Source organism: Gymnogyps californianus, unplaced genomic scaffold (assembly GCF_018139145.2).
Source record: "Gymnogyps californianus isolate 813 unplaced genomic scaffold, ASM1813914v2 HiC_scaffold_63, whole genome shotgun sequence".
Taxonomy (NCBI): domain Eukaryota; kingdom Metazoa; phylum Chordata; class Aves; order Accipitriformes; family Cathartidae; genus Gymnogyps; species Gymnogyps californianus.
In genome coordinates this window covers 234,514-249,706 of record NW_026114456.1, presented here as the reverse complement: position 1 = coordinate 249,706, position 15,193 = coordinate 234,514, and the positions used below count along the sequence as shown (strand labels likewise).

Here is a 15,193-nt window from a genome sequence, read left to right as displayed (position 1 = left end):
TCGTTTCTCTAGGAACCATGCAGTTCATATCACCAGTGCTGCAGAAATCCTCACAACTGTGCATGACATTGCAATAGGAGTTGGTAATAGCAGTTACTTTTTGCTGCAGAAACAGCAACAGCAAATTTCAATGAGAGTTACTTTGTCCAACATCCATGGACCTGAAAGCAATGAACTGATCAGGGATGAACTAAGACTAAAAATCAAAAAGCACAGAGAGGGCACTGTGCCTCAGAGGGGCAATAAAAGCAGATAACAATGCAGAAGTAGCAGAGCAGACAAGTAGCATCGTGGTTGCACACAATAGCATACAGACAGATGATACAGAGGCAAAGGCCAAGAACCCCTTCATTAAATGCTGCCAGCACTTCCTCTGCTAACCAGAGAGAAATCTGCTCAAGTCCTTCACTGCTGCTTGGACTTCACTGACTGCAGATCAAGGTTGGAGAGAGTGCTGGAAGGAAAAAGGGGAGAGGGGAAGTGGATGGGAATCAATGGAACATTTGACCACTGGATGTTTATGTCAGTGGCTGCAGAACCTTAAACTCTTGTCAATATATTTCTGGGTTGGATGTTTCACATTGATATATTGTTGAATTTTTGCTACTGTGTTTTCTGAAAGCTGTCAGGGAATTCCCTCTTCCCTCTAAGGTTTTCTTTCTTTTACATGCAAAAGCAGTGCTTGCAAGAAGATAATTACTAAAATAATCAGTATTGTTTGTGAGCTACATTCGTAACATTCAGATTGCATTAAGCTTATCTAAATTAGTCTTGGTACAGTCCCGTCCTTCCACTTGCCTTCAGCTATGCATTTCCACATCCTCTCTTGCACTGCATTGGCACTTATCTAATCTTCTGGGGAGCTGACTTGAAAAGATAACCTGGCTGAAAACTAAGCCAACTGAAAAAAATTGAACAGCATCTGACAGTTGTTCCCCAAAACTGACTTCACACTGGGGGTAAAACAAGTGCTAGTGCTGGCCCAAAGGAAGCAGCAGAAACACCTGTCAAGGAAAACAGGCAATACCTTGCAATACTCAATTATTAGACAGGTTCACACTGGAGTGGAATCATCCTCGATTCAAAATCACTGAGAAAGGAGCTGACAAATAGGGGAAAAGGCAGCTCCAAAGCTATTCCCTCACTTTTTCCTGATCAGCAGTGAAACCTGTCACTCATGAGCAGCTTTAGGATTACCAAAGAGATGTAACAAAGGACTGGTACTAGCTATTTTTGGCCTCAAGTGAGTCATTAGTTCCAAAAAGGACAGTCACAGATACTCTGTTCCTCTTCAAAGACCTCTCCCATAATTTTCATTGGTGGAAAACGTGTTTTAAGCTACTAAAAGTCTTCACTACTTTAGCTTAAGTCACAGCCCTTATAGATTCTGTGTCATGGTGATGTCTTTCATACTTCACTGTTACTGCTATGCTTCTACCCTTGTGCCCTGCAAGCTTAATAACTGTAGTTCCTACTCAAAAAGCAGAAAACTGAATAAAGGTTAGCTCTTAAGTTGTTTTCAACTAATGCGCTCAGTGTTGGTTTCAACAGCTATGTACCTGCTTTTTAAAACAAAAGAACCTGGTATTTTTCATTAAAATATTCTCTAATGCTAATTCAATTAAATTATATTTTATATACAGTCAGTTGTAAAAATACACTAACCTCTTCTGATTCGTTCTGAAATCCAGTCGCTTTGATATCTAAATCTAGGAGAGTAAACAAATATTTCAGTCATACTATCACTGAATTTCACTTCTGAAAGTTCTCATCATCTCTAATAAAGTGGCCTCACTTCCTGATTAAGGCTTAAGTTTCAAACATTCTTAAAAATGACTACATTCATGTTCCCTAAGTGGAATTGACAATAAGTTTTCTAGTTAGGCTCTGTTAGTCACCAAATTATATTCCAGGGCTATTTTGTCACATTTCTTAACTGTGATTTAGAGCCCTGTGTTTTCAAAGACTATCAGCAGATGGAATTGCCACCCATTCCAGAGGATGAGACCTATCCCCTGCCCTCTGCAATTACAATATAATTAGACAATATAGCTAATACAATCCAATAATTTACTGCCTCTGAAAAGGGCTGGTCCCACATCCCCTTCTCCCATCACCCTGTTTTGACATTCATGGGACTCCCTGGGAAACTGATTTGATGCACAGCTTAATGAAAACTAACCAGAAATAAAGTGAATGGTTTTCTATTGGGTATCGTGGTTTAAGCCCAGCCGGCAACAAAGCACCACACAGCCGTTTGCTCGCTCCTCCCCCCCGGTAGGATGGGGAGGAGAAAATACAATGAAAGGCTCCTGAGTCGAGACAAGGCCAGGGAGGGATCACTCACCAATTATGGTCACAGGCAAAACAGACTCGATTTTGGGGAAAAATAGATCAATTTAATTTGTTACCAATCCAATCAGAGTAGGATGATGAGAAATAGAACCATATCTTAAAAACACACCTTGCCCCCACCCCTCCCTTCTTCCCAGGCTCAGCTTTGCTCCCGATGCCTCTACCTCCTCCTCCCCAGCGGCGCAGGGGGACTGGAATGGGGGTTGCGGTCAGTTTGTTCCACATTGTCTCTGCCGCTCCTTCCTCCTCGGGGGAGGACTCCTCCCACTCTTCCCCTGCTCCAGCATGAGGTCCCTCCCACGGGGGTCAGCCCTCCACGAGCTTCTCCAACGCGAGTCCTTTCCACGGGCTGCAGTCCTCCACGAGCTGCTCCAGCGTGGGCTTTCCCACAGTCATGGCCTTTTCCGGGCCCAGCCACCTGCTCCAGCATGGGGTCCTCTGCCACCTGCAGGGGAATCTCTGCTCCACCATTAATCCTTCATGGGCTGCAGGGGGACAGCCTGCCGTCTCACCACGGGCTGCAGGAGAATCTCTGCTCCGACGCACCTCCTCCCTCTCCTTCTTCACTGACCTTGGTGTCTGCATAGTTGTTTCTCTCACATCCCCCTCCTCACTGTAGCTCCTCTTCCATCTTCTTCTTCCTCTCCTCCTCTTTTTACTGTAGTAGCAGCATCTTCCTCCACCTTTTTACTCTCTACCTCAGCAGTCTTTTTTTTTTTTTTTCCCCTTCTTAAATATGCTATCACAGAGGCACTACCACCGTCGCTGATTGGCTCGGCCTTGGCCAGAGGTGGGTCCGAGTTTGGAGCCGGGGAAGCTTCTAGCAGCTTCTCACAGGAGCCACCCCTGTAGCCCCTCCCCCCGCTACACAAACCCAACACATTGGGTTAGCAAAAATTTGCTCAAACAGGGAGCCAGCAAAACAGATGGGGCAGTCCTGCACTGCTGGGAGCACAGATGAACAGAAGTACAACTGAAGTAGCAGCAGGTGACAGACAGATCTGGGGAAGGACCAGTAGCATTTTTTCTTCTTTCTTAGAGACATCTTTGATTCTTGGATATGTTAGTAAGAAGCATGTAGGAACCCTCAATGACTGTTACATCCATGCTTACCTTACACATCCATATGGCACCATGTGCTGATACCAAAATAATAAGGGAATTTTAAGTTTGAGAAACAAGCCTATAATATGTAAAGTAGAATGTTACGAGGGGCCTCAGACAAGAATGCATCCAAGGACATAATTCTTGTCTTTTTGACTGCTATGTCCTGAAGGAGTATAGATAAGGAACTGGATGCCAGTTGAAACAAAGATAAACGGAACTGAAGAACATCTGCATCCTCATTAAGAGTTGAGAAAACTAGTTAAAACTGACATCCATTGTAACAGACTGAGATAAGGCGCTCAATAAACCAACCTGTGACCATATATGGAAGAAAGACTCAAGAGTTCATGGAAAGGACACCAAAAGATACTTCTTCAACAACCACTAGGGACCACCAGAGACCACCGAAGACCCTCTTGGAAGCCCCTCAGGAACCCTGACCACATGCATAATGATTATGTAAATATGATAATTAGTTACAGGAAATAGAATGAATATGTATAAGATTTCCGAGAAATGCAATGCATATGTATAATCCTATGGAAATATAAGGGGTGCTTGCTGAGACAAAGACATGCACGTTGGGCAGAGCGATCGCCCGTGCATCCGGCGCTGTAATAAAGAATGCCTGCCTTCTAAAACTTCAAACTAAGTCTTAGAGGGTTCTTTGCGACCGAATTTACAGTAACAGTACCATGTGGCCTGTAACTTTCATCAGAAAATTCCACAGGAATGAAATAATTTTAAGCTGGAAATATACAACTGGCTTGGGAAAACAGTTATTTCTTCAAACAATCCTAACAGAATACTTACAAAAACATAACTTGTACTCCAAGACAACTATGAAAACTAAACAACTGTTATAAAAGGCACATATAGTCAGATTCTAAATAAAACTATACAGATATTCATCTTCAGCTTCTCAAATGATTTTGCCACAGCTAGAGCAACTTTCAGTTTTGTACAAAATACAACATACCTAGAGAATTATTTTGCTGTCCCTCTACTGCAGCATTTAGTGAAAAAACAGGCTTAGAAATATTTTCAGTAAGTGATGGACAGTTTATCCAACCCCTAGGATTTCATAATACAATAAAAGGTTCTTATTCAGAAAGAATTGTAATCTGCTCAGCTTAAGAAAATTTCTAAAGTAGCTTGAATTTATTTATGCAGTTTTGTACTTACAACTATTTGTGGAAACAACTGCAGTTATTTTAGAGGCATACTTCTCCGATTTACAAGGATACGCAGTAACTAGGACTTCCGGATTTCCTAAATTGAGCTGGCTATGTTTGTACATTCATTCTCTAAGTTAAAAAAATGCCCCTTCCTATTTTTTATTACTTATTTCTGTATTTCTCTTATAAATCCATCTTCTACTGAAATCCTTCCATAGTTTCTAAGAATGAAAGGTCTAATAATTATTTTTTTAATTACAAATTTTTGTTTATTTGTCTAATGGTTTTCCCTGAGTAGTTTACTGTCATTCCTGTTGCTTATGTCCTTATACCATTAAAGGTAATATCATCAATAAAAACAAATACATGTACAGTTTGACACATTGAACACAGAATTACCTCTGACATAAATATACATCCTTCACTAAGCAAACAAGAAAACTGCTTCACAATAGAACACTGGGAATAAAATAACATACAAATGGAGGTATAAGGGAATTGTTTAATTACAGTATGCCTGACTGGAATTCCTGTGTGATGTATTATACTCACTGCAGTAGAGACTGAGACTGGTCAGATGCATATGTCTCTTGAGGTATCTGAATGGAAAAAAATTTTTAAACAAGTTAGTAAACAAAAAGTATTTCATTATTTATTTTCTCAGCATTACTACATGCTTATCTTCTTTCTTCTGTAATTGAGTTGGGAAATGAAATTTTTAGATCAGATCTTTACATACTTTACTAATACGATACAAAAGCCATTCCACTTAAATCTTTTTTTTTATTTGCGCTATTTGAAAAAAATGTTGAAAAATAAATCAAGATTAGGAAAGACAACACTCACCCAGAAGGAAAACATACCTATGCAAGTAAGATATGATTGCTTTAAACTTTAGGTGTTTTATACATCAAAAGACCAAATCACAAGGTATTTTTATTTCAACTCCCAGTTTTAATCTTTTTTTGTAACAATTCCCTCTTCTAATTAAACATGACAGGGTGCTACTCCAGAGACTGTAGAGTTTAGTACACAGCTCTCAATATCCCTGGAAAAGGAAGAATCAAAGAACTTCTTAGCTGACAAGACCTGCACATCAGCAAGCTCTAAGTGGCATGACAAGTCAGGGCCACTGCATAGGAAAGGGCATGTGGGTAAGGAGAGAGCTAATGTCAGAGCAGGAGCCAAATAAAAGGAGCTTGGATTCGCTTTTTGTGCCTCTGACCGTACTTTGAGGAAACGGAGAGATCTCCTTGAGTTTGGAAAAAGGAGCCTTTATGCAAAGTCTAAGGCAACCTAGGAATGATTAAGATAGGCAAGCGAACTGCAGAACGGTTCTCTTCCAGATGAGCTGACGACTGGGGATTACTAGTGGACTATCAGCATACTGGCTGCAATTTCAAACAAATCATTGACATACAGTGGAGAACATGCATAGCATTTTGAAAACACTGGGAAAGAACATCTTGGTGTGGACACAAAATGATGACTTATTTGGCTTGCACAAGGTATTAGCTACACAATAAGAACAACCATTTCAGCAATGACCTGAAGAGCAACAGGTGGAGATCGCCCAGTAGGAAGGACTGCTTAAAGGCTCCCCAGAACAGAACAGATTCTTTAGAAACAGCTTGTGCAACAATTATTGACTGATCTAGTTCCAAAATATGGCAATGGGATAGTTGGCAGAAAGTTATTGACTTTGCTAAATACACCCTTTGTACGAATCAGCCTAGGTATTTACACAGAACATTATCCAAAGACCAAGCAAGGTCAGGAGGATAGCAGAACAACAACTAAATCTCTTTGCTTGGGTAACATTGCTCAGAGACATGCTTAAAGCTCAATGAACTACCTTCATATCTCAGAAGAAGGAGAAGCTATGTAGTCTGCTAAAAAATTAGGTTCTAAGCAAAATCAGCGTATTGCTCATATCAACAGACTGGTTGAGAGGTTTTCTCAAATCATAAAAGTTACACAAATACTATTTGTGGCCAGTGACTGCAAGTACTCGGAACAGCCTTTTGTCCTGCTCTCTTGCTTTCGATAAGGAAATTCAAAACTCAACTGATTTTTCCCATTTAAGCACTTATTTATACAGCCAACTATCTGAGGGGATCCTGGATGTGTTCCAAAAAAAGACTAACATTTAAAAGCTCTAATAAGAACTTTAGGTGCACTTCACCAAACTGGGCAAGAAAAAAAAGCCCAAGAAAGGTGAAAGCACAAATCATGATCATGAGGCATGCCTGAACAAGCCATGGAATAGGGTGTTAACAGATAACAGAAACAACTTGACTTGCCAGTTGGAAAGGACCTGAAGGCTACAAAATCTGTTACCTGTATATCTACCACATCTCTGGTGGAAGAAAAGTCTTACTGACAGTCTCTTACATGGTAGAATCAAAGATAGGACTTCATATCCCAAGCACCCCACAACCCACCTGAAGTGCAAGGCAAGCGAAGACTCCTTGGCACAACTAGAACAGATGTTACATTTCCTGAAAAAATTCACAGCCACTCTGGGCTGCACGACCCTCATATCACATCACATCAAGATGCCGTATTCACATAAGATCATTTCTGAGGATGCAGTAGAAGGAAAAGCTTCTATGTAATCACATTCCATGTTGGCTCTCAGAGTGGTTGAAGAGCCACACTGATGCAATCCACACATGCAAGTATCAAGGATGATAGGCCAATACTGTTCTTCACAGCCTTCAGTAAATATTTAAATTTGATACTGTCTCCATGCAGTGGATGACCAAGCTGACAGTGGCACACTCTATAGGTCTCTCAAAAAAAAAAAATAGTGAGAGTTACCCAAACTATTTGGTGAAAAGTACTAGGGGGTTCTTTGCTTTTTTGTCTCTTCCTTTTGGGGACAGGAGGTTTGTCCTTAGACTTGGAAGAACCCCTTACTGGGATTGCAGACTGGCTACTCTGGTGAGAGCCACAAAGCCAAAGACTTAGGTCAGGCAGCAGATAGTTGGATCAGCTCCCAGAGGAGAAAGGGAGAGAGTAAATGGGCATTCTTCTCCTTCCCTCTGTCCTTAGAAAACTGTGATAAACTTCAATCAAGACAACCCTGGGACATGCAAACAGCAGAATAAACTTATGGAGAAAAGCCTTTGAAATAACAGCATCTTTTTGATTTTGTTCAGTTTCCTGCACTGTCAGTTGAGCCAAATTTATTTGCAATTCTGTAACCCTCTATAAAAACATTCACTTCAGTAGATGGAGTGTATTTTTTCAATGTAGTTTTTGTCATTTAGGAAGCAGTTTAATTCTTTAAAAAAAAAAACCTCTTATACTGGAATAAGGATACATACATAGTGGTCTTTGAACTGGTGAATCCATAGTACTATAGACAGTATAATAGTCACAAGTTTTAAAACAATCTCAGTTAAAGAGTAGGAACCTGTTTGTTTCTAATTATTTCATGAGTATGTATGTCATATGCAGGTGGAAAGCTGATTGCTCAATTGAACAGAATCTTATGGGCTAGCTACCAACTGTGGCAAATATATTAAAAGATAGGCTAATTAGTAGATTAGGGAACTCAGAATTATCCACAGAGTAGAATAATTACCCCATCATCATGCAAACAGACATTTTATTCTGCATTTCAGATTATTATCTCTTTCTTTTTTAAAGAAACAATTTTCCAATCATTGGATCACAGCTAATCTCATAATGAGTAACCAAGGATGTATTCTGGTATGGTTAACCCAGATGGTTATCTTTCAGCTCCTGAAGGGGACATACTAAAACGTTTGTGCTCCATGACTTCTTCATCTTTGTCATGGGCTTGTTCCTCAAATTTTAAAGGCTATACCCTCATGAAATACCAGGGAAGAAACTTTGATATATACCTGGAGAGAATGTGCTACACGTGACAACTGTCTTGGCCATAAAATTCATTTCAGCTGCAAGCCACCAGGCTCTTTTGCACATAAAGAATGGAAGGCCCAGTTAGTTTACTAATAATTAATAGCTAGATATGTGTAGCAGGAAACGTATCATTTCTATACCTACTGGATTTATCTGTTTTTCCTTCAGACAGTATGTGTGATCACAAAATTTCTGTATAAAACAGATTTCTGGAGAGGGAGCTCCTAGAAAGAAAAAAAAAAACAGAAGAAAAATACAGTAATTAAAGGCAGTTTTGATTGCCTTAATTTCTACATAACTTTCCATAACTCCATAAATTTCCACATAAATTTCTACATAACTCAGTAATTGAGGTATACGTATCAAAGCTTCTGATATGCAATAGACTTAAGTGGTTAATCAGTCTATCTAACTAGATTTTGAAACTACAATATAGGAGAGGTCAGAAATTAATAAAACCAGATCTGAAAAAAACCCAAAAGACAGAAACCCTTAAGGTTGGACCCTTAGGCTTCAAAACTAAAACATTGCTACTGACATTAATAAAATACCCATCAAATTAATCTTTATGGTATGTACCTCATCACCAAATTGCTACTATACAGGTATGCACAAACGCATGAATAATGAAATACTAATTCCAACTTAGTGAATATAAAATACCACAGGTAGAATGCTAAAAATACCATAATCTACTACATTTACAGAAACAAAAAGCCCTAACTCTCAGACAAATCCCCACTCCACAAACTGAACAATTAGTCAAATAAACATGCCTTAAACCACGTATGTTGAATGTTGCCAGGTTTTAATTCCAATGGATAACCACAAGTAAGTTCAAAAGGGGATGATGCTTCTCTCCTCAGACAGAACTATTGAGCAACTATGAAAGGTTCAACACCAAGAAATGACAGCGTGTCCTGATTTCGGCTGGGATAGAGTTAATTTTCTTCTTAGTAGCTGGTACAGTGCTGTGTTTTGGATTTAGTGTGAGAATACTGTTGATAACATGCTGATGTTTTAGTTGTTGCTAAGTAGTGCTTATCTTAAGCCAAGGACTTTTCAGCTTCCCATGCTCTGCCAGCAAGCAGGTGTGCAAGAAGCTGGGAGGGAGCATAGCCGGGGCAGCTGACCCGAACTAGCCAAGGCTATTAACTATTCAAGGCTTTAAATGAGTGTGCATGCATTTATGTTTAAAAATAATTAATCATAGAATCATGTAGGTTGGAAAAGACCTTTAAGATCATCGAGTCCAACCGTGAACCTAACACTACCAAGTCCACCACTAAACCATGTCCCTAAGTGCCACATCTACACATCTTTTAAATACCTCCAGGGATGGTGACTCAACCACTTCCCTGGGCAGCCTGTTCCAATGCCTCACAACCCTTTCAGTGAAGAATTTTTTCCTAATATCCAATCTAAACCTCCCCTGGTACAACTTGAGGCCATTTCCTCTTGTCCTATCACTTGTTACTTGGGAAAAGAGACCGGCACCCACCTCGCTACAACCTCCTTTCAGGTAGTTGTAGAGAGTGAGGTCTCCCCTGAGCCTCCTTTTCTCCAGACTAAACAACCCCAGTTCCCTCAGCCGCTCCTCATAAGACTTGTTCTCCAGACCCTTCACCAGCTTTGTTGCCCTTCTTTGGACATGCTCCAGCATCTCAATGTCTTTCTTGTAGTGAGGGGCCCAAAACTGAACACAGGATTCGAGGTGCAGTCTCACCATCGCTGAGTACAGGGGGACAATCACTTCCTTAGTCCTGCTGGCCACACTAATTCTGATACAAGCCAGGATGCTATTGGCCTTCTTGGCCACCTGGGCACACTGCCGGCTCATATTCAGCCGGCTGTCGACCAACACCCCCAGGTCCTTTTCCGCCAGGCAGCTTTCCAGCCACTCTTCCCCAAGCCTGTAGTGTTGCATGGGGTTGTTGTGACCCAAGTGCAGGACCCAGCACTTAGCCTTGTTGAATCTCATACAATTGGCCTCGGCCCATTGATCCAGCCTGTCCAGATCCCTCTGTAGAGCCTTCCTTCCCTCAAGCAGATCAACACTCCCACCCAACTTGGTGTCATCTGCAAACTTACTGAGGGTGCACTCGATCCCCTCATCCAGGTCATTGATAAAGATAAAAACAGAACTGGCCCCAATACTGAGCCCCGGGGAACACCACTTGTGACCGGCCGCCAACTGGATTCAACTCCATTCACCACAGCTCTTTGGGCCCAGCCATCCAGCCAGTTTTTTATCCAGCGAAGAGTGCACCTGTCCAAGCCATGAGCAGCCAGTTTCTCCAGGAGAATGCTGTGGGAAACGGTGTCAAAGGCTTTACTAAAGTCCAGGTAAACAACATCCACAGCCTTTCCCTCGTCCACGAAGCGAGTCACCTTGTCATAGAAGGAGATCAGGTTAGTCAAGCAGGACCTGCCTTTCATAAACCCATGCTGACTGGGCCTGATCGCCTGGTTGTCCTGTACATGCTGTGTGATGGCACTCAAGATGATCTGCTCCATAACCTTCCCCGTCACCGAGGTCAGACTGACAGGCCTGTAGTTCCTAATAATGCACTTAAATATCCCTGTCCAAATTTTGTATGTTAAATTTAAAGAGAATTGATATATTAACAATATTAACTTTTTTCAATACTATATGCTACTATAGCTACATAAGACTATTACATGTATAGATTCCATTTATTTTATTCTGTACAATACACATATCTAAATAAAAAGGATATCCCTATATATATATATATTTCAAACACTTCCCAAGCCAGGCATTCTCAGTTATAGTACATAGGAAGAATGGAGAAATTAAGAGCAAATCTATTTTTCAAATATTAAAAATGTGCTGAACATTTTTCTTTCTAAAATACGAGCTAAAAATATGGATTTAATAAGAGAGCACATACAGTTCATAAGAATGAACTTCATGCAACACTTAAGTTTAAATAGCATGGACTCAGGCAACATCCACAGCAACCATTCATAGAAAAAAACAACACAGACTGAAAAAAGAATCTGTCCTACCTTCATTAATTCTTATTTCAGTTGTCAAAGCCATGTCCTTATTAACAAAAGACAACCTTTGCAAAATAAAAAAAAAGGCCATCAAACAGTTGTATCCTCCTTTTTTCAGTCCTATTGTTGGAGATATGCGAGAAACAAAAACAAAGGATGCTATTTAGTTAACGAGGCATGACCTTGAGAAGAGAAACAAGATGACACCATAAGTCAGTGGGTAAAGAAATACCAAGAGAAGCACAGGGGCAATCAAAGAGCTACTTGAACTGTGAGTGAACTATCCTAATTAACATACTAGAAAACCCACCCTTGAGTAGGGAGAGCCCCCTACCAACAGAAGCCCCTTCCTCACAGAATATGCGCAGTAAAAAAGGAGGACGCTGCGACTTTAAGTGGAGATGAGACTTGCGAGAACCAATAGGAACGAGAGTAACTAAGCAAAACTGTAAAAATACTGATAACTGTTGCTTGAAAGGTATAAAATGCTTTACCGTGTGTTAACCAGCTGTGCTAGCTTTGTGGAGTTACCACCTAGCACCCATCTCTGCGCAGACATGAAATAAACAAATATCTCGGCTCTGTGTGTTAATCGGCTTTTTTGCACACCGGGTGAAAGAATCCTGATTTTTGGGAAAACATTTTGGCGACCCAGATGGGACGGCCATAAGGCCTTGCCCGGATCGTCTTGCCGTCCCCGACAGCGGACCGGACCGGACCGAGCTCCAGCGCGCACCGACCTATTGATCGGGGACTCCTCCGGATTCCCTCCGAAGCCGGGGTGACAAGCGACTCAAAGGTGCAACGCCGACCAGAGATATTTGTATCAGGGTGAAAGGGGAATGAATCCTTGGATTGGTGAGTATAAAATTTAATTACAAATTCAATGACTCCCATGGAAGGTTAAAGGGTAAAGTCGCACGTAGACGCTCAGCAAAGGGTGCCGTAATTGACCAGGGGGGTCAGAGCCGAGTGCGCATCAAGTCGCCAGGGGGGCACATAAAGTCGCACGTAGATGTTCGGCAAGGATTGCCTTAATTGACCAGGGGGGTCAGAACTGAGTGCGCATACTGACCAAGGGGGGTCAGAGCAGTAATTACTGACCAAGGGGGGTCAGAGCGGTACTGACCAAGGGGGGGCAGAGCGGTAATTACTGACCAAAGCGGTCAGAGCGGTAATTACTGACCAAAGGGGTCAGAAGGGTAATTACCGACCAAGGGAGTCAAAGCTGGCAAATAGGTAAATTCGGTTAAAATGGGAGCAAGCCAATCCGTGATTCCTCCCTGTAGCCCTTTGGGGTGTATTTTGAAAAATCGGAATAAGTTTGGGGGAGATCCGATGACTAAAGATAAAATGAAAAGATATTGTAATCAATGGTGGCCAAATTATAAATTGGGTGACGATGAGGTCTGGCCAGAAAATGGATCGGTAAATTATAATACTATATGACAATTGATGTTGTTTTGCCATCGGACGGGGAAATGGGACGAAGTACCTTATGTTGATGCCTTTATGACTTTGTACAGAAAACCTGATATTCAGAAAAAATGTAAGCTAAAGACTGACCTAGTGATGTATACAGCTTCCGAGAAAAAGGAGAGCGGTTGTTGCATAGGCTGTGATGACAGAAAGATTGCAGGGGGAGAAGAGCAGGAGGATGTGCAACTGTTAGTCCCGACAGCCCCACCTCCATACAAAAATAGCGCCAGACAATCGCCAATCGATCCTAATTTACAATCAGGCAATGAGAATTTTAGCCCCGTTTCCAGCCAGACTAGGGGGCACACTCAACCAGTTGTACAGGCTGCCCTGAGACAGGCGGTGGGACCGGAAGGACTGCTGGTTTTTGTACATGTTCCCTTCACTACCTCTGAGCTGTTAAATTGGAAACAATCTGTTGGATCCTATAAGGGAAACCCTGAGGGAGTACATCAACTATTAGAAGCTATAATGTTAACACATAATCCCAATTGGGGAGATATACAGGCTCTGCTAAATACGTTCTTTGCGGCAGAGGAAAAGAGAATGGTGATCGAAAGGGCCAAGGAAGAAGCGGGAAGGAGAAACAGGCAAGAAGATTCTGAGGAGTTCCCACCTACTAAAAGGGACCCAGAATGGGATCCTAATGGAGGGGGGGGGAAACGAGGGCTCAACTGAAGCAGTATCAGCAGCTGATACTATATGGGGTTCAGCATGGAGCGCCTAAACCGAAGAATGTGTCTAAGCTTTATGAGGTAAGGCAGGGTCCGGAGGAAAATCCATCAGCCTTTTACGAAAGGCTACGTGAGGTAGCTAGAAAATGGACGGACTTGAATCCGGATGATGAGGCAAATCAGAGGATGTTCAATATGTTGTTTATTGGGTAGTCGACTCAGGATATAAGGAGAAAGTTGCAGAAAGTTGATGGAGCTGGGGGAATGTCGATCTCACAATTGATAGAGATAGCATATAAGGTTTATAACAATCGAGATGAGAGGGAAAGAAAAGAAAAACAGAACAAAATAAAGTTGCAAGCATCTTTGCTGGCAGCGGCAATAAATGGAAATGATGTCGAAGGGAAGGGTAGAGGAAAAAGTAAAGGAAGAGGAGGATGCAGTGGAATAATGCAGGGAAGAGGTCCGCAAAACTGAACCCCTTGAGGGCTAAATCAGTGTGCGGTCTGTAAACAGGAAGGACACTGGAAGAATGAGTGCCTGAAACGAGAGGGGCCAAAGGAACGGGATCATGCAGAAAATGCTAATCTTGTTATAAGATTCAGGCAATGAATGAAGGGGACCGGGGGAGAACATTAAAATCTTCCCAGCTGATCCCCTGGTTCCAGTTAAGCTGGGGAACGAGACCATAGATTTTTTTAATTGACAGTGGGGCTACTCATTCAGTAGTCACCACTTGTAAAGGACCTCTAAGTAAAGTAACTATACCTATTGTTGGGGCAAAGGGAAAAAGAACATTAAGGCCATTTTTACAACCAATGGAATGCACAACTGGGGGAGCTACATTAATTGATGAGTTTCTATACATGCCAGAATGCCCCCTACCTTTACTGGGACGAGATTTATTATGCAAACTAAATGCACAAGTAACCTTTTCTAAGAATGCTGTACAGCTCCATATCCCACCTGAAACTGCCTGGAGAGCTCAGATCTGCTTGCTGACAGATGAAACATCAGAAGAAATTGAAGAGAATATTCCAGATGCTGCATTAAATGTGGTAATCCCCCTGGTATGGGCTTCAAAAAAAAAAAAACCCAGGTAAAGCAAAAAACATGAGTCCGATTAAAGTAGAACTAAAAGAGGGGGCAAAACCAGTAAGGGTGCATCAATATCCTATTAGGCTGGAAGCTCGCAAGGGCCTCGAAGCCCTGATAAATACCTTTATTCAATATGGACTGCTCAGAGAATGTCAATCTGAATACAATACACCGATTTTACCAGTGAGAAAGCCTCACTCCCAGGATTACCAATTAGTGGAGGACTTGAGGGCTATAAGTTGGATAACCAAAGACATACATCCTACAGTGTCTAACCCTTATACTTTGCTAGCATCTGTACCCGAAAACAATGCCTATTTTACAGTGTTGGACCTAAAAGATGTCGCCTTCTGTATTCCAGTGGATGAACAGAGTCAAACACTC

General features: G+C 41.6%; 1 pseudogene; it reads right to left on the bottom strand.

The window, feature by feature from the left end:
• The window catches only part of LOC127029039 (ankyrin repeat domain-containing protein 31-like), an 80,893-nt pseudogene extending 67,481 nt beyond the window's left edge, over positions 1–13,412 (bottom strand).
• Positions 13,413–15,193: the final 1,781 nt, after the last annotated feature.